General features: G+C 46.3%; 1 protein-coding gene across 2 annotated transcripts in view; it reads left to right on the top strand.

The window, feature by feature from the left end:
- Nucleotides 1-721: 721 nt before the first annotated feature.
- The window catches only part of FBLIM1 (filamin binding LIM protein 1), an 80139-nt gene continuing 59921 nt past the window's right edge, over nucleotides 722-20939 (top strand). The window contains exon 1 of one of the 2 annotated variants that reach the window (XM_078642527.1): nucleotides 722-1109. The gene's annotated coding sequence lies outside the window, so the exon portion shown is untranslated. The remainder of the gene's footprint in view (nucleotides 1110-20939) is intronic. The other variant, XM_078642528.1, reaches the window with a different exon arrangement.

Consider the following 20939-nt stretch of genomic DNA (forward strand, 5'->3'; position numbering starts at 1 on the left):
AAATTCAGGCAAGAAAGAGAAAGACAAATGATATATCCCAGAAGAGGAAAAGGGGAAGAGAAAAGTCAATAGGCAGAGCAGAGGATAACATGCGAAGAAAACTGAGAAAAACTGAAGGAAAGAAATGTAGAGGAAAAATTATTCAAACGGCGGCCGTAAGGGATTGAGTGAAAAAGAGGGCAGGTGACAAATATTTACAAGGGAATGGAAAACAGAGAAATAAGACGGGAGGACCTAGGAAAGATCCAAATAATTTGGACGAAATACAGGAAATATGGAAAGATTGAGAAACGAGGTTAATGAGACAGAGAGACGGGAAAGTGACCATTTGGAATAAGAAAGAGGAGAAAAAGGTGCAACTCTAGAGAAAGAGAGAAGGGGAGTGAGGAGCCAGCATAAAGGGCGGAGTACAGAAGGGGTGACGTGAAAGGTAGAGGGGTGAGAAGACAAGACAAACAGAGAACAAAGGACAAAGACAGGAAAGATGTGAGCAGCGTTTGGACTGCGCTGAGCAGGGAGGGGCGGGGGAGTGCAGGGGGAGGCATGTACCCACCCCCATCCAGCGGGCAGGTAATGGGCCATTTCCTGCCAGAGCATGGGGGGTTGTGCAAGAATGCGTTCACCTTTTATGGTCAACGGGGTGGGGGCAGCCCAGCAGCAGGGGGTGGAGAAGGTGGCGATAGAGGGAGGGGGAAAGGAGGTAGGCGGAAAGAGGGCGAGAGGGGAGGTTCGAGGTGCAAGGAGGGAGGAGAAGGTGGGGAGGGAGGAAGCGGGGAGGGGGGGTAGCGGGGAAGGGCGGTGATGTCAGCAGGACTGGCCCTCGTAAAAACCACAGCAGAAGAAAGGGAAAGCGGAGAGAGCCTGGCATTGTCTTGCGTCCAGGGGGGCACTGGGGGAGGCGGAGGACAGCTGAGCCACGGGCTGAGGGCACGGGGTGCTGACAGCAGAGGGCCCTCGCCGCACAGGGCGGAGAGACGTCTGCAGCAGAGCACGGGAGCCCCCGCAGCATAAGAACAGAGGGACCGGCGGACGAGGGCGGAGGCGGCCCGGCAGCAGCGAGACCCCTGCAGACAGCAGTGCCCAGGCGGAGTCCCTTTGTGTCCGGCCAGGTAGGATGCCCTGCCGCCCGGGCTTTTTCTCTCAGTCTCGGGGTGGGCAGTCTCAATCCCAGCTCCTCACACGCACCATCTGGACATACCGAGGGGAGATGGGTGTGTACTGTGTGTGTGGGGTAGAGGGAGCTGTGTTTGTGTATGGGGGTGGCTCCTACACGCACACTCCTTATTTTCACATGGGATCTCAGGGGGCAGATCAGTTACAGACGTGTTATGGTACAATCGTACAGCTACAAACTGAACTGCAAAGGAGACCACTTATTTCAATGTATACCGTGTTCACGGGGCTCGGTGCTCCCTATAGCCCCAACTTCCTTAGTCGGTGTTCTCTCCCATGACTCCATTATTTAGGTGACTTGACTTCCCTTATAACTCTACCCCCCAAAATATTCTCTATCTTCTTTTATTGCCCCAGATCTTAGGCATGCGTGCTCTCCTATTCCAGTCCTCAGTTCTGTGCCGCCTTCTTTGGCTCCAGTCCGTAGGTGTGTCTGTCCTCTCTCCTTTAACTCCATTTCTCAGGTCTGCGTCCTCTCCGTTGACTCCAGTTCTCAGGTCTGTGTCCCCTCCTTAAGATCCAGTTCTCAGGTCTGTGCCCCCTTCTTTGGTTTCATTTCTCAGGTCTGTGTCCCCCTTTGACTCCAGTTCTCAGGTCTGCGGCCTCCCCTTTTGCTCCAGTTCTCAGGTAAGTGTCCCTCCTTTTGCTCCAGTTCTCAGGTAAGTGTCCCTCCTGTGGCTCCGGTTCTCGGGTCTGTGTCCCCTCCCTTTGCTCAAGTTCTCAGGTCTGTGTCCCTCCTTTAGCTCCAGTTCTCAGGTCTATGTCCCTCGTGTGGCTCAAGTTCTCAGGTCTATGTCCCTCCCTTTGTTCAAGTTCTCAGGTCTATGTCCCTCCTTTTGCTCCAATTCTCAGGTCTGTGCCCCCTGTGTTGGCTTCTTTTCCTCAGGTCGTGCCCCTCCTTTAGCTCCAGTTCCAGGGGCTGTTCCCCCCACCTTGACTACAGTTCTCAGGTCTGTGTCCCCTTCTTTGACTCAGGTCTGTGTCCCTCCTTTAGCTCCAATTCTCAGGTCTGTACCCACTTCTTTGGCTCCTTTTCTCAGGTCTGTGGCCCTTCTTTAGCTCCAGTTCTCATGTATGTGTCCCCTTCTTTGGCTTCAGCTCTCAGGTCCGTGTCTCCCCTTCAGCTCCAGTTCTCAGGTCGGTATCCCCTTCTTTGACTTCAGTTCTCAGGTCTGTTTCCCAACAGTGGCTCAAGTTATCAGGTCTGTGTCCCCTCCTTTTGTTCCAGTTCTCAGGTCTCTGCCCCTCTTTTTGTTCCAGTTCTCAGGTCTGTGTCCCTCCTTTGGCTCTAGCGCTCCAGTTCTCAGGTCTGTGTCCCTTCTTTGGCTTCAGTTCTCAAGTATGTGTCCATCCTTTGACTCCATTTCTCAGGCCTGCTTCATGTCCATCTCTTCAGGTTTGTGTCACCCCTTTGGCTCTAGTTCCCAGGTCTGTGTCCTCTTCTGCGGCTCCAGTTCCCAAGTCTGTGTCCTCTCCCGAGTCTCCTGTTTTAAGGGGCGTGTTCTATTCTGGTTTCCGCTTCCTACTGTACAAGTTCCCATGCCTGTGTATTTTCCCAGGGCTTCAATTCCCACGCCTGGGCCCTGTCCTGCTGTTCCAGTTCACAGGCGTCGGCCTTCCTTGGCATCCCATGGCTGCAGTTCCCTGGCTGCTGTTCCCGGGTCTCTCTTCTCTGGCCCCAGGTCCAGGTGTTGTCCTACAGTCTCCAGGTCTGTGTCCTCTTTTGACCTTTGGTTCATGTGACCCCAGTTGCAGTCAGTGTCTTCCTGCGGCTCCAGGGCCCGTCTCTCGTCCCTCTCTGCCGTGGAACGCACTTCCACGTTCTTTACCTCCCTGGGCGACGCCCCCCTTCGGATGTACCTCTTCCTCACAACCTGCTCCGTAGACCACTCATTCTCCGTTCTGTTACGTCATTATAATGCTTAAAACTGAAGCAAGAATCCATGGCCTCGGTCCCTAACTAGGGTCTTGTATTCATTCACTGGTCTCGACCTGCCCTTCTTGAATTCATTATCCATGCACTCGCCCAGTCCGACACCTTCAATCACTCACACATTAATCATCCACAGTCATACATGCTTAGGAGTCACCATTATTCGTGAATTCATGTATTCATCCCTCCCTGGCACACACATCTGCCAGACACGCCTTCAAAGGCAGAAAACGTACACAGGGGTATTAGGAGGAGGTGGGGTGCAATGGTAAAGGCATTGACAGTAAGTCACTTATTTCTGGGGTTGAAATCCCAGCGCCCAACTGACAATCCGAGATCTTGGCCAAGTCACTTTGGCTTTGACTCTTAGAAGCTGACTCTATTTCTAAAAAGCAGTGGGGAAGGTTGCTGCACGGGGGTGTTATACAATGGGCGCCATGATGGATAATGTAATAGAAATGAAAGAAGGAGGTGGTGAGTGCGAGGTCAAAGGTAGGACGAGAAGTTATAGGGGAAGTAAACAAACGATAAGAGCACACCCTGGGATCACAATCTATTAATTCCAGGGAGGAGACATACCCAGTTAACGCCCCCACTTCTGAAAGTAGCTGTCACATACTGGAAGAGAGCTATCAGATACACCGTACACTGGTCCCATACGCCACTAATATTCCGCTGATGGGTATACCTACGCCGACGAGAGTGGTTTCCACTAGGTATCTGAGTAAATGGACAGCGGAGGGAGTTGACACAGTGGGGATGCTGTTCGCAGACAACATACTTATGGACCATGATAACTTTGTACGAGCACATGGAGTACCCAATACACTATATATTCTCCATGCCAGTCTTATAAGATTCATAAAACGTACTTGGTCACCTGAAGGCACCAAGCCTAAGCAACATGAACTAACGCATATGTTTTTAATGGAAAGTGGGAGACACCTCACCAGATGGATATATAGAAGTATCTGCACTCATGTGGCCAGGCCGCTATCAGACCTGTGGGATAAATGGGCTAGAGACACAGGGCGTGACTTATCGGATAAGGTATGCGACAGAGTATTTGAACATCCAGAGAAAGTGTCTAGGAACCCTAAGTTGAGGATGATACAGCTCATGCTACTACACAGAGCATATCTGACACCTTACAAACTGAGCAAAATGTTCCGTGGCGTTACTGATTCCTGTCCCAGATGCCATCAGCTGACCTAATACACATGATGTGGTCATGCTCACGTATAGCCACATTCTGGGGGACTGTACATGAACTGCTTCATGGGTCCTCACCTGAGGGGAGGAGCGACACGATAGAACGATGTCTACTAGGCATAGCCAAGACGCGCAAAACACAGAGCACACATATCAAAGTTGCTAATCTGGCACTACTATTGGCGAACGTTCCATCACAATGAAATGGAAGTCAGCGAAGCCTCCATCGACACTGACCTGGCATGAGGAGGTGGTACAATGGGGAAGGGCTGAAAGCATGGCGGTTAGAAGAGAACAGAGGGATGAGGAAGAACACGATCTCATTAGAGTGCGGCGCTATTCTTGAAGCTTTTGTCTCTGCGAAACCCTCCTCACATTGAGTAATTCATGGTACATATGCTATTTAGGAAGCGGAGCACATGACAAATATAGGTTCTGTATGAATCCCTAAAAACAGCCAGACGGAGTGGAGTTGTAGATTGAACACCAACTATACTGGGGATTCCTTGTGTGACTGAAACTATATGAGATATGTTACTACAGAAGAGAGCCGGGACAGGGTGGGGGAGGGAATAGAAGGTTGCTGCTCAGACTGTGAGATGAAAATGCAATATTGTGCACTTGATAATATGTAATCAATTACATGCAGAATGCGCTAGTCAACTGTTGAATGGTAAATATCTGGATGCTGACCTATGTCATGTAATAAAATATGCTTTAAAAAAAAGCACACCCAGGGATAACTGAAGAGTTTTTGCAGGACAAGAGCACCAATGGTTTAATTGTGAGGAGCTGAGTGAAAGGAATTGTTTTTAATTTCAGGAAGAGTAGTAAACATAAAGAGTGGTGTGGTCTGTAACACAGCTCCAAGGTTCGGACTAGAAAGTGCTCACATTGGTTGGAAATCGTTCAATTTAGTGCAGTTATTCACTTATATTTTTAACCCATGGCCCCAGCTGATGCATTTGTATATTCTGGGGAAGTGGCAGGCCTTGCAGCTACTCACCCAACCCTACCCTTCCCTCACCAAATGTCTTTAGTCCAGCCAATGGCAGCTGAGTGTCCCTCCCGGGAGTTTATAAAGCGCCCTGGTTATGTTGAGTGTCAGCATTTGTACAGCGCTTTTCACCATTCGTATGGCACTGTAGCACCGGCTGTGATTTCCGTCCACCAGCTCTGTACTTACTGTTGTGTGGTTGTCCATGGTTATTATCCATTTCATGCTTGACTGAATGATGTATATAGAGCCAGCCTGCTCATTTCTGGTAGCTGCAGGGTGCTCAGTGGCACCTTAAAGCCTGTGAAAAAGAAACAAAAACAATTAGAGAATGCATGAAAAAGAAATCGTTGTAGCAAGCAGAGCGCGAGAGTAAAGGTTGCCAGGTACGAACATAACGAAGAGACTGAGAGTAAAATCTACAGCCATGAGCATAAAGCAGAAAGTGGGAATACAAGCTGCCAGCTAAAGCAGAGTGTGAAAGTAAAAGCTGCCTGCCAAAGCAGAGTGTGAAAGTAAACGCTGGCAGCCAAAGCAGAGTGTGAAAGTAAACGCTGGCAGCCAAAGCAGAGTGTGAGAGTAAAAGCTGCCTGCCAAAGCAGAGTGTGAAAGTAAAAGCTGTCAGCTAATGCAAAGTGTGAAAGTAAAAGCTGTCAGTTAAAGCCAAGCCCGAGAGTAAAAGCTGCCAGCAAATGCCGACCGTGAGAGTAAAAGATGCCAGCCAAAGCCGAGTGAGAGTAAAAGTTGTCAGCTAACGCAGAGTGTGACAGTAAAAGCTGCCAGCCAAAGTCGAGTGTAAAATTAAAAGCTTTCAGTTAAAGCCGAGGTGAGAGTATAAGCTGCCAGCCAAAGCAGAGTGAGAGAGAATAAGCTGCCAGCTAAAGCCGAGTGTGAGAGTAAAAGCTGCCTGCCAAAGCCGAGTGTGAGAGTAAAAGTAGCCTGCCAAAGCAGATTGTGAGAGTAAAAGCTGCCAGCTAAAGTCAAGCGTGAGAGTAAAAGCTGCCAGGTACGAACATAAAACAGTGTGAGAGTCAAAGCTGCCAGCTACGAACATAAAACAGTGTGAGAGTAATAGCTGCCAGCTAAAGTCGAGCGTGAGAGTAAAAGCTGCCAGCTAAAGTCAAGCGTGAGAGTAAAAGCTGCCAGGTACGAACATAAAACAGTGGGAGAGTCAAAGCTGCCAGCTACGAACATAAAACAGTGTGAGAGTCAAATCTGCCAGTATGAACATAAAACAGTGTGAGAGTCAAAGCTGCCAGGTACGAACATAAAACAGTGTGAGAGTAAAAGCTGCCAGCTAAAGTCGAGCGTGAGAGTAAAAGCTGCCAGCTAAAGTCGAGCGTGAGAGTAAAAGCTGCCAGGTACGAACATAAAACAGTGTGAGAGTCAAAGCTGCCAGTATGAACATAAAAAGTGTGAGAGTCAAAGCTGCCAGCTACGAACATAAAACAGTGTGAGAGTCAAAAAACAGTGTGAGAGTCAAAGCTGCCAGTATGAACATAAAAAGTGTGAGAGTCAAAGCTGCCAGCTACGAACTAAAACAGTGTGAGAGTCAAAAAACAGTGTGAGAGTCAAAGCTGCCAGCTACGAACATAAAACAGTGTGAGAGTCAAAAAACGGTGTGATAGTCAAAGCTGCCAGCTACGAACATAAAACAGTGTGAGAGTCAAAGCTGCCAGCTACGAACATAAAACAGTGTGAGAGTCAAATCTGCCAGTATGAACATAAAACAGTGTGAGAGTCAAAGCTGCCAGGTACGAACATAAAACAGTGTGAGAGTAAAAGCTGCCAGCTAAAGTCGAGCGTGAGAGTAAAAGCTGCCAGCTAGTCGAGCGTGAGAGTCAAAGCTGCCAGTATGAACATAAAAAGTGTGAGAGTCAAAGCTGCCAGCTACGAACATAAAACAGTGTGGGAGTCAAAAAACAGTGTGAGAGTCAAAGCTGCCAGCTACGAACATAAAACAGTGTGAGAGTCAAAAAACGGTGTGATAGTCAAAGCTGCCAGCTACGAACATAAAACAGTGTGAGAGTCAAAGCTGCCAGCTACGAACATACAGTGTGAGAGTCAAAGCTGCCAGCTACGAACATAAAACAGTGTGTGAGTTAATGCCAGCTACGAACATAAAACAGCGTGAGAGTCAAAGCTGCCAGCTACGAACATAAAACAGTGTGAGAGTCAAAGCTGCCAGCTACGAACATAAAGCTGAGGGTGGGAGTAAAATCTATAGCTATGAGCTTAAAGCCGAGCATGAGAGTAACATCTACAGCTATGAGCACAAAGCAGAGCTTGAGTTTAAAAGCTGCCAGTTACGAACATAAAGCAGATAGTGGAAGTACGAACATAAAGCTGAGGGTGGGAGTAAAAGCTGCAGCTATTAGGGTAAAGCAGAGCAGGACACTAACCCCCAGATTCATCAAGAACACATTTTGCTATTCCTTAATAGCGAAAAATACGATTCGCTATTAAGGAATAGCAAGTCGCAATTAAGGAATCTCTCCCCATTCATTCCTATGAATGGGAAGACAATCTCAATTTGCTAATCGCAATTAGCGATTCGCATATTGAGATTGCGATTTCAAGGGTGCAGGGGTGTCCAAAGGACACCCACCCTGTTGCACCCCTGAAATTGATGTGTGCACATATGTTGCGCACACACATGCCCTTAGGGCATGTGTGTGCGCAACATGAAACTTTGAAAATGCACTTTAGTGCATTTTTCAAAGTTTTTGCAAATTACCACGAAGATGTACTTGGTAATTTGCGTACCCTAATAGCGAATTCACTATTTTTTTCACTTTCATGCATTGCATTTAAGGAAACTCAATTTGAGATTCCTTAAATGCAAAGAATCGCAATTTAGCAAATTCTTATTTAGCGATTTTTGCATTTGGGATGATGCATCCCAAATGCAAAAATAGCGCTCGCAAAGGGCCAGATTCTCAGAATCTGGCCCTTTGCGAGCGGATTTAAGCTTGATGAATCTGGCCCTAAGAGCTGCCAGCTACGAGCATCATGCAATGTGTGGAGAAGAAAGAGCTGCCAGTAGGAACATAAAGCAGAGCGTGAGAGTTAAAACTACCAGCTAAGGGCATAGTTACTGTCTTGACACATTCTTTTCTTTTTTGCACATTCGAGGCTAATACTGTATAGAGTCCAAAGGAGGAACCTTCTAATTCAGCTGCAAGAGTCTGTCAAATAGAACAAAAATCCCCATGTCTAGGTCAGATGGGGCGCCCAAACAGCAAAATATAATTTTACAAGTGAGGTAAACATCCTTTTTTTTTTTTTTTTTTTTTTTTAATGTTTTTACTGAGCATGTTCAAAGCGAGAAAGCGACAGTTACATCTTGAAATCGAGTAAATCGTGCCAAAAAGCACAGGTAGATATTACAATGCTTTCTGACAATAAAAAGTAAAAGAAGATGCCATTTTCAATTTTGTTTAACAGTTCCAACAACAACATTGGTGTACGTCAGTGCGATCATGAATAAAGCATTTCCATCAGAATGCGTGTATAAAAACACATAAATACATTATTACTCCATTGCAGGTGAGGTAAACATCCTTGACCCGGAGCTGGGTGAATCCATTTACAACTGATGTTTCTTGTGTTCAAAATTCAGTTTTACACCTGGATGGAGATTAAGGGAGAGGCAAAAGGACTGTAGTATGGTTTAGCATTAGGTCTGTGAATTGATCCCAGGGTGCCGGCGGCCCACCAACCATTACACACGCCTCATACTTACAGGTGCACGGTACCAGCCTAGCTGGGGATTTGCAGTTCCGCTCCATCAGCATTTAGTAAAATAAAATAAAATCCCTTATTCTAACAAGTTTTGTAAATGTCAGTTTTCCCTTTACGACGTGGAGTGCAATAACAAAAGACACATGAGAGAGCAGATTGTGTTCTCTTAGCGTTACCTGAACCCCCCTTCACCTGCCATGTATTCCTGGGCATCCAAACGAAATTCTTATTTTCCAGGTGTGCACCCAAATGCTGACAGCACAGCACATAGCGTATCACCATGTTGCCTATCCTGTGCACAGCTGTTATCCTCCCAAAGCATTCTGGTACATGTATTCTTCTCAGATTAGTACTGTTTCGCTGGAAAATAAAGTCAGAGCACAGATTCTGTGTGATGCGTGTAATTTTCAATTAGTTTTGCATCCAGTACTGCACTATAAATCTTATGTATATTTCAAGCTTTTTGGCACTCACAAGACAAAACTAATATAACTTTTCAGATCAAAGTGTGAATAATGCGCCTCCTTTTATCAATTTGGATTTAGTACAAGCCAGGGAATATAAGTGCACATCCAGAGGGCTCGACCATTCCAACAACATTAAAGAGATGAAGTTTCTGGCAGGACATGCCTTAATGTTTTCCAGATGCGGTCTCTCACAGCTGATATTAAATCCTCATGCAGTGATATTTACAGCAAAGCAGAAGATACACAAGGCTGAGGCACCGGTGAAAACCCTGCAATTTACCGCTCTTGCTCCGAGAGCAGACAATGTTTTGACTCCTCTTCCCTGAATAAACACATCTATTGCGTGATCCTGTTATGGATCTCAGCTGCTGTTTGCAAGCGAAGAAACCGTAGTACCAAAGCGCTCAAAAAGTAGTCCGGAAAAACAATTTAAACCTTCCCAAAAATGTATTTGGTTATGTTATTCTAGCCAGATGGATGGTTGTAGACCGTAAACGTGTATTGAAACCAGGAAAAAACAGCTGACACGTGTTTCTTCACGAGGTGACTTCTTCAAGGTTATACAGTTAGTCAGTCAGAGGTTGCGCAGTTGGTGTGAGAAATAACTAGTAGCCTTGATATGTCATTTTAATGGAGATTGTTCCATGTTCTTGAAGTTGTAATAAGAATGGGTGTGTCCGAAACAGTTAATCGTGCTCCAGTTCAAGTCAGTGCCCTTCCCGCCCAGAAACAGGCCATAGAAACTCTGGAAAATTAGATTTGCCATCTATGGAGTTGACACAGTCCCGATAAGCCAACATGGAGAAACCCTGCTAAACCTCCTTGATTTGCATTTGAAATATTAGTGTCATGGAAGCTGTTTCTAAGCTATTGGTTGAATAATTTATCCAAACAAGCAAAGAAGATTTACTCTTCCACCCCCTTCGGGATATTTTCAGACTACCCCAATGCCCCCGAAATCTGTCACAAATAAAGACCTGTTAGCACCCATGAAATCAGACATGAAGAATACAACTAAATATTAAAGGTGTGCAAAGAAGTCATACATGCTCTCCAGTCACATCTAACTTTTCTACAGGTCACATTCAGTAACATTGCCTCATTCAGTGGCTGAGGCTTGGGGGCTGTCCCTTCAAGCATGTGAACGCCAACGTTGGGTGAACTGATTTTCTCCTCCAGTCAATGTGGACTCACCCTAAACAGAAGTTTGTAGTGGTTGTCTGATCCAGGCAATGTAGGATCAAGTGACAGGGGTGGTTTGGGTGGTTTCTCTCAGTGTTGGATCTTCCTTTAGGAGATGGTTGTGGTTGTTGTCAACTCTGGGTAGTGTTGCCTCCTTCCCCATGAAAGGGTTGGACTAGAGCCTCCTCTGGCCACGGGCTGACTCTCAAAACTGCACCCAAGGAGGCAACCATCAAATGACCCCCCTCCCCCCAACTGTATACCCGGACCACCACTTGGGCGATGAGTTTAGCTAAGCATGGCTGCTGTATGCAGGTGGAAGAGTGCTACTGACCAGTGTAAAGGGTGCCTTCAGATCAGGTATCCTGTAGGTCTGCAATGCACTCTTTTCATTGTGCTTTCAGCATCTCTGAAGCCCTGCCTCTCCCTTACAGCTTTCCCAGGGTGGCGGAATTTGTTGCTGGTTGAGTCCTGCAGCCATGATTCATTCTGAAAGAGCAGGCAATGACTTACAATGATGCAATCTTTCGACATGTGGGTGCATGTTCCATACTTTGTCCTCACTCACTTTCTAACTACAATAAGAGGACGCTGCTTAGTTGTGGAATTTCTAAAGGTGAGGTTTACCCACCGCCAGCCTCAAATGGCTTCAGTATGCTTCGGTGCAGACCTAGGTAGGCCTCGTTTGGGCACGCTTCTTCCTGGCCTAACATTTCACTAAGTTGTATACAGTCAAACCTCATGGGCTCTCCAGGAAATGCAGTACATTAGCAGTTCCTGTGGGCCTTTGTGGTACTCTGTCAGCCTCATTAGGGATGAGAGACCTGCCTAAGCCCCAGTAGACCTTGTTTTGGGTAACGTACTTCTTCTATTAACCATCACATGGGGGGATGCACTAACCAATGTGTCAGTCAGAGATCTTGCTGTGGGGAGCGGGAATTGAGAGAGCGGGATCGCTTATGGTCCCGATGCTTGAGGAGACATATTTTATGCCCTACAGGAAGGAAAGGTGATTTGTAGTTCTGTGATGTGGAGTACTAGGGAATTCCTAGATTTGCTGGCTTGGACCTATGACAGTCCAGTTGTTTTGTGTTGAGGCGCGACTTGTAAGAGTGTGTGAGGAAGGAGGGTGCGAACAGGGCAGTCAGTGTGGCATCTTTGTTAGATGATCCCTGGCCTTTCTCATTCTTTGGAGTGCTCGGTGTGTTATGCATAGTGCCTCGAAAGGGATCCTTGTGTGAAACCGACAGCCATTGTAGAGTCAAGAGAGCTGGATTAATGTGGTCCCAGGGTTTAAGATCTAGAAGCCTGGCTACTGGATTTTGGACTTGTTGCAGTTTGATCAGGAGGAATTTCGGCGCTTCTAGACAGATTGTTCGCAACACTGAGGCAACAGCGTGTAAGGGTAGCTGTTGACCGAACTCTGTAGGGAAATCCTAGGTGACGGAAGACCCATTTTAAGATGATGAGCCTATTCATATAGGCTCTTGATATGCATATTGTATTTCGGATTCAAAGTCTAAAAAGCCTGAGGGTATACCTGATCAGCACAGATGACATCCACTACCAACTAGTTTCTCCATCCAAAGATTAAAGTGATCCAGTCTTTGACGGTGAGAAAGCGAGGTGGCAGTTTTGATGGTAATGCAGACGGCCACCTCCCATTTTAGGTCTTGCCCCACATTTTGACGCTTTCCTCCAGACCTGACCATTCACCATTGACTGTTTGCCAGAATATCGACAGTAAAAATACCATCTGAAATAATTAATTTGGCCTGGTTACCATTTGCAAAAAATCACCCCATGGGTTGTAGATTTTCTTGTCTCAACTCCAAACTTTTGTACACAATATTTTTTACACAATATTTCTGAGATAATTAGGACTTTCCGGTACCACATCTAACCACAGGGTGGGTGGGGGGGGGGGGGGGTCACACAGCTCTAGGCTCCATGTCGTATAAACCAGCATTCACCAACAGCTAAGGGAGATTAAAACAAAAAAGGGGGAATTTTTTATTTCTCCACTCATTTGGAATAAAATGAAGGGATTTTAAAGCGGTAGACAGTTAAAGAACTTTCTTGCTTACAAAATGAGGAGGGTCCCGCCTAAATTGTATGTGTGTGTTGACAATGTATCTGAGGATAGGTACAGCATTGACAGACACTGTCCTTTATGACAAGGAACATGTTTCACAGTGAACTGGTTACAGGCCAGACACTAAATTCACGAATGAAAGCCGTACGCCTCCCAGGCGGCAGGCACAAACAGACTCGCCCATGGCATCATCTTAATAGTGCCAGCCAGTTACTGAAATACCATCTGGGGGCTCGACCCTGTTGGTTGACCAGAGGCAAAGTTAACGTGGCCACCCAGAGATGTTTGACCATTTAGGAAATCGGCAAAAAATCGTGGGCACCGCAGAAGTTCTCTCTTTCTATCGGAAATGGCGGCGCTCCCTCCCAGACACGCGGGCTCGCCAGGGGCCCTTTGACCCGGAGCATCTGCATTGCTTAGGCCTTGACAACGAGAGATAGTAACTAGGCGGAGGAGTTCTGTGTGCGGGCACAGACACATTGCCTCCCACCTTTCTCGCTCCAACTCAGCAATGAACAGACAAGCCAAGGGAAGGACTCCGAATAAATAACTCGACCTCCCCTTTTTTTATATAATTTATTTATGCACTTTTAGATAGCTCAAACGTGTCTCTTGGGCGTTAGAGCTCTTTACATAAGAGTCCGACGTTACGCTTTTTTCCAGGCAGGAGAAGGTTGAGGGAGTGAGTTGCCAGGAATGACAGGATGTTAATCTGACTACTGAGGCCAGGACAAGAACCTGGTAGACCAGTTCCAACTGTTGACAGCTCTAGCCGTCAGGCCACTAGCCCAGTTTAGACCTGGGCCAGGAAATGCCAACCCTTCACTAGGACCTCTGGATTGATGCGGTTGGGGTGGACCAAGTTATATGGCGAGGTTGACTAAATTATGCGGCAAGAAAATATAATTTTGCTGCTCGTTTTGTGATGGCATTACTTAATTGTTTCCATTTTTTTAACACCGAGTATACATTTCACCATATTAGTACCCGTTTAACACTCAAATTCAGCAATAAGCAACAGAATGGTGACCAGTCAACCTTTGCGAAGGGCCTTCCCCTGCTCAGCATCGTGTCACAGCTTTTTAAATAACATTTAATCAACATTATTTTGTTAAAACGCTGCGGATCGTACAGCAGATTAAGAACAATGTGGCAAATGCAGAAAAAACATAATTATGGGGAAGCGCCGCGGCTGTAAAATCGCATAATTCCAATGGCCCTGCCCTACACATATTTGGTCGCGCAGGTTTTTGGCGGGTATGTGTGGTTCATATCAAGTTAGAACTTGCCAAGCAGCTGATCCGGGCCGCAGCCATGGAGGTCACCGCGGGGTCAGAGTTCGTCGCTGGGCCCTGGACTTCTACTGCCCTGAGCCGGATTCAGGTGACGACGACGACGCCGCCTGCCCAGCGGGAGTTCGCGAGATAAGCCCATCACTGTGTTACCCCCACAACCCATCGTCCCAGGTAGCCTGTTTGCTTTTGCCAGCCGGAGTGAGTGGCTTATTTTAGGTGTCTCCTTTGTGCTCAAAGCCTTCGCTTTCACTAAGCCTGACACGTGGCAAGATTGTCCGCCAGCCCGTGCCCCCCAGGAGACGTTGGCCTGATAGAAAATCCACTCACTCATCAGCAGGCCAGAGTATCAGATTGTCACACGCCACCACAAAAGTGTAGGAACAAGCAAGGTGGCAGTGAAAGTGATACAGCATTGTTTATAAGGCGCATACGGCCAGCCTCGCGCCGCTTGGAAGATCTGCTAATAGCAGGAGGGTGTGGTTATGAATAATATTAAAGAACAAGGCGCGGGCTCATCGGGTGCTTGGCATTAAGTCTGATAGGAATCAGAAAGGAGACGCAAAATGTAGCCAGCGAGGCTCAGGACACAATAGCAGACTCTCGCTCTAATCTGTGACCCGTCGTGACCTTTCAAACAATGCTAATCTCGTCACATTGTTTTACAGAACTACCCTAAACAGTGAACTAATACAGGACACATCCTATCTGCCTCTCCTTCGATAAACCTCCCACCAACCTTCGTGCCCCACCCAGACCTACTAGTTCTCCCCTTTTAACCAAGCCTACACGTCAAGTTCACAGGTATGCCAGTTATATGCAGGTATATGGCGCTGAGAAACCACTGAACATTCACACCTGAACAATTAAATTACTGTACATCGAATTATAAACGACATAAACACAGCTCACTTTCTCAAACAAGAGGTAAAGGCATATTTTCTTCAACGAGCGTTCAGAAATTGGTTACATGGGAGGTTGCAAAGTTGTACACTTGCAACCCTATGATTTACTTATTGAACCTCCCTAGGGTGGATTAAATAACTAAATTGTTGCCTGTCTACAGTAAACTGTGTTTACTATTTGCATGCTCTTTTGGGAAAGTTATGAACGCACCCTTCAACTTGCCCTAGCATGCTTCCTATGTGTTGCTTCCGGTCCCCATGTTTCTTCAACCCCCACCAGTCCCTGCTGTTGCATCCGCAAACCTGCCACCATAGTTGATTCCCCCACCCGTTTTACCTACCCCCTTGGTGATTCCATACCCCACCTGTACTTGCTGCTAGCCCCACCCACTTTGTAATTTAAAAAAACACTTTCTCAGATTTTTTTTCTCCCTATTATTAGTCAATCCGAGTTGGAACAGCCAATAAAAAGGGGGGAAAAGCAGCCACGTCACTTTCTAGGCTCGTGCAGAAATTGAATCCATAGGTGTTTTAGGTTTTACCTAGCACTAATTCTCTTGTAAACAAAGAAGAAAGCTCAAAACGGGCTGAGCCATCCCATTACTTGCCATTACTTACCTATTGGTTGGTTTCAACTTCACTCTCATTTCCTAGCTTCTTATCACTCAGCACCTACTGCTTACCATTTGCTTCTCCCAAATGTTTCCAGTGTTTCTCTATGTTGTGGAGCATGGACCAAGCACAGTTTTCTGTCTATGGCCTGTGTCGGATGTATGACGTTACAACGCATACTTTTACAACGCATTTTTTACACCGCAACATCCATTACAACGCACACCATTACAACGCATACCATTACAACGAATTCTTTGAAACTACCTTTACAACGCATTCCACTACAACGCATACTACATTTACAACGCATACCATTACAACGCATTACATTACATTGCATGTAAGGTAAGTGTTGGATAGTGTAGGGGTAAAAATTACTATACTAACTCCAGGGGGTGCAACAGTAGGGTAAGTGTTGGATAGTGTAGGGGTAAAAATTACTATTCTAACTCCAGGGGGTGCAACAGTAGGGTAAGTGTTGGATAGTGTAGGGTACTATGTGTTGTAATGCTATGCGTTGTAATGACTGCGTTGTAATGGCATGCGTTGTAGTGGTGTGCGTTGTAGTGTCATGCGTTGTAATGACTGCGTTGTAAATGCATGCGTGGTAATGGATTTTGCGTTGTAAAAGTTTTGTTGTAATGGTAGTGCGTTGTAAAAGTTGCGTTGTAAAGGTTGTATACCCCTGTGTCTTTCCAATGGCTGCACACACCCTGTAGGTTCTTTTTCACTTTTTGGCATGCACTCTAAAATGTACACGTGTCTGCAGTCCCTCCCAACGTCCATGCTCTTGCCTCAATCTCCCTCCTCCCGCTGTCCATTGTGTTGCTGCTCCCTTCCTCATTCCTCGCACTTCCGGTGTTGCTTGCTCTCTGCTCCCCTCCCACTGTCCATTATGTTTCTACTCTCTCCCTCCTCCCCGCACCTACCTGCTGTTCCCTTGTGTTGCTTCCTCTGCCCTCGGCCCGATCTATTGCTTTTCCCTCCCTCCTCCCCTGCACCTCCCTCATGTTGCTGTTGCTTGCCCCCTTTTTTTAGACACATTATACAGTAGTGTGAGATGCTGTGCAACATGGCTTAAAGGGGGGAAACCGCTATGTTGCGGTCAACGCTGACCGAGTCATTACGCTAATTTTCATAACTTTACGCCATGTTGCACAGCAGCCCATTATCACTGTGCTTAATAACGGTGATGGATCAAGCCCTGATCTTTGGACTGGGTAAGAGTGGTCTGCTTAATTCAGGCACTCTGTTCATCACCACCCCCTTTTCTGAATCGTTTTTGGCCACTATAGGTGTGGCAGGGTATACTCAGACATGAGTCCCTTGCTCACTGCTCCATCAGGATTCAAGCAAGCCGGGCCGACGATGGCTGAAATGCCAGAAACCGGTCCCCGGAAGCTTGTCTCCTTTCTGGTGAAGAATTGGCTTGGTAGTTTGGTCTGCCCTGTTCCCATGATGCACTGGGCCAGGGACAGACTAATTTGCATATAGCCAGGTTCTGAGCTGGGATGGGGCAGTGAGCTAAATAACGGTGATGGATCAAGCCCTGATCTTTGGACTGGGTAAGAGTGGTCTGCTTAATTCAGACACTCTGTTCATCACCACCCCCTTTTCTGAATCATTATCACTGTGCAGCACGTCTAAAAAACATTGATAAAGCCAATAGATCATCTCGCATAGTTGAAACCTTGAAAAAGCTTGTTTTTCTCTTATTTAGCCATACTGTACAACATTGCTAAAACGTATAGGCAAAGCCAAAAAGTCCCAAAGTTGAGACCTGGTCTCTCCTTCAACATGCAATTGTGTGCAGATAAGGGCAAAGCATTCTTCCAGGGTGGCAGTGACTTTATCAACATATTTCCTGTGGGGCTGAATGCCTTGAGCTCCTTTGAACTAGCACCCCTGCGGTCGGTCCTCATACTCCCCTCTGGGTCTACTGTTCACCTGCATCCCAGCGCTTAAGGGCTGACTGAAACACTGAAACATGCTCATCCCTTCAAATACCATGCCTAACAGAAACAAACAATCAATAGAAATGTACATCTTACCTCTGCATCAAGGATAACCCCGCCTCCTGAGTTTTTCTGTCCTATCACAGAAAGTTTCACTTTCCATCTAGAACCATATTCACCAGCTCCTTCAACTATATCAGGTAACATTCTACCAAAAAACGACAAGTGGTTCGTGTCCTACTTAAAGTATCAGACGGCTCATAAGGATCCTCTCCATGACTCAGACTCCAACATCCCTCCTTTCCTGCAGAACTGCTACCTCTCTTTATGTTTCTGTGCGACTTATTAATGGGAGATGACCAGCAACACCCCTAAAAACCCTGGTATTGGAAAGCTTTGTTCGCATAATACAGATATGTGCCCGTCACATTTATCACTCTTAGGTCTTGTTTAAATTTCCCAAAAAGGGAGACCCCTGGTGCTTGATCCTGGTTCTACTTTTGACAACAGATTAACAAAAAGTTGAGACAACTCCAGCCCTTGCTATTCTCCACTAAGGTTTTGGCTCCAGTACAAACCTCTGGAACCAAAGCAATGTACGTGGTCATCGACCAGGCATCTCTACCGAGCTGCTTCATGTCGTTAAAAACTACCCAATGTCTGTGTCTTCTTGCCTGCCTGCCTGATCTGCCTCACTGCCCGTAGATTGTAACGTGGGTGTAGGGAGAAACAAAACGCATGTTAAGAGGGCCATACAAGTCCGGTTGACTCTCGCAACCGTGCATAAGGAGAGGTCACTGGATATATAACCATTAAGCAACTGAAAATGTGTTAGAACTTTCCCACTCATGCCTCAAAACCATCCCTTCTAGTGTGCTCGCTAATTCCTCGAAGTCGGAAAAGTACGCAAAGAGTGCAGCATAGAGTGCAGAGATGCTTGCAACTTAACCTCACTAGTCTCTCGTTTTTTAACTTTCTTACCCTAACTAGCATCCCCTCTTACATCATGTTCACAGCGTCCTAAGCATGCATAATAAACCATTGCCACCAAGCAATTCTGAAACTCTGACATCCTTTAAAAACATTGTACATTGTAAAACAATTGTACTTTACCTCCTCCCTCAAACCAAACAAACCACTTCCAGTGCACTACACATGCCCTTCTACATGGTTACCATAACCAGCCTTCTCCCCTCGTCTTTTCATTATATGAGGTCTAGCTTGTCAGCACAGCTGCCTACACAGCCTACTACCGATTCTTTAAACTACACATAGCGTGCTCTCTGGCTCCACTAAAAAGAGTATTCTCTCTCCCCTTGTGCTAGTGGCTCTTCAGTGTATCATTCTGATGCCTATGGAATGCTTACACTTCGATGCACGCGGCACTGTTTTACATCTCAAAAGAGTCACCCTACACTAAATTATTAATCTCTTAGAAGTACTATGAGCAGAAAACCATTTTTGTTTTGATGTTTCACTGCAGCAGACTTTGACAAAATATTTTAGTTAGGCTCTGCCAATGCTTGTTTTCGCTTGCTCACTCTATCAGCAGTCTATAACCCATTTGCCCCGCCAATGGCCTCAAAACCAATTCCCATAAACAGCCAAAACCAAAGGTTTGTTTCCAATAATAACCACGGGCAACTACCTGCTCCAAAGTATAAAGACCTGCATCCGAAACAATTCCCGTTGAAAAGCATGGAAAACTTGGAAATCCACTTTCACTGGGTCTTCAAACCACACCAACAATGTGAATTAACCTACCGGCCACCACCAATCTCTAACTCCCTCAAAATTCCTTTGTATGCACATGGGGTATTCTTTCCAAGTGGGGCAACTGCCCTGCACTCTACAGGCTCCATCACCAAGTCATCACCTCATCTACTATGCAATCCATAGACATAGGGGAGGCAGGTGTCTGGCCTCCTCCTCCTCCTTGTGGCCTGCTGTCACTACTCTACAGGCGGCCTAACTCAACTACACTTTTTTCGTCTTCAAAGCTTCTTCCATTGAAGTCATGTTTCTCACTACCTTCTCCTTTGTAGTGTGAGCTCAGATTTCTGAGTAAACCTCAATTAGCAGAAAAGGTACCCTTAAAATATCCATTGTCTTTTGTGAAGCCAGCAGCTAGTCAGGCTTCCGTACAACTTGTTGGGCGGCCTGACATAATCTTCTACATTCCTCCAGCACCTCTTACCTCCTGACAAACAAGAATTCATTCAACTAGCCCATGGCTATTATCTACTGATGTAGCAGACAACAAAGCCCACTGAAGGAATGTTTAGCGCCTTTCAAATAGGGTGCTGAAGACAAACCAGCCTGTCAGGAGGGCCTTGTCAGCATAAATCCGTTCATTGTACTGCAATCCAAGCAAACAAATAAACACCAGGAGGAAAACTGACTTGATGAATTAGTTCATTATTACACCCCTGCTCACCAGTACTTGCTGTACGCATGTATAAACTACCAAAGAGTAGCCCAGCCCATATAAGTCACCCACCAAATGTCTTTTAGGTACCTTATAACGTTTAAGATACCACCAACGAAAGGATCCAGAAATTTCCCTCTCTTCCATCTCTGCATACAACATTTTCGTTGCCTCTCCATGCCCTTGGCTGACAAGAAATTATCCCCCAGCACACGTCTCACAAATCCCTTTAACTGAAGTGGCATCTGTCTTCTCTCCACATTAAGCAGTACTTTGTTATCCCCTGCTTTACTCACTCAGTTCCTCTCAGCTTCCTGCCTCCACCACTGTCCTTCACTCCTGGAAGCTCTTTGAGATACTAAACCTGTGATACAACCTGTACACTTCTTGCCATCTTCTGCCATTCTTCTCTACCTGCCAAGGATACGTCGAATTGAATTTTGCCTTTCTATCCATTCTCTGTCCATTGTTTGGGTAGGATGATCTTTCTTCTTGACTTGATGGGTTCACTCTCCAGGGTCACACTCAATCCTCTCTCAACCCCTTGCTTTCCCAACCCCTATTATCATTATCCACCTGCCCAATTCGCCTTCCATCAGCCCAGTCCCTTGGTCTGCCCGCTCTCCAACTACCAGCTTGATGCCCTCTCCACCGTGTAGCTCTGATACATCTGCTGTTGGTTTCCCTGGGGCACTGAAAGTCAACTGTATGCCGTTATGAATATTGTGAGCCTGCTTCACGGGTGTGTCCATAGAAGTATACTTGTGATGAGTCAGTGTATCAGTTGGGAAGACATCTTCCCCTTTCACACAACAGGGTTAAGATTGGAAAGGCAGAAATAATGTAAGAGAGTGGGAGAAAAGATAAAGAACAGTGAGACAGGGGAAGACAGAGAGAAGACAAAGAGGGACATGAAGATAAAAAGCCACGGGGTCTGATTT

The sequence above is a fragment of the Lissotriton helveticus genome, chromosome 5_1 (genome assembly GCF_964261635.1).
Source record: "Lissotriton helveticus chromosome 5_1, aLisHel1.1, whole genome shotgun sequence".
Lineage (NCBI taxonomy): Eukaryota > Metazoa > Chordata > Amphibia > Caudata > Salamandridae > Lissotriton > Lissotriton helveticus.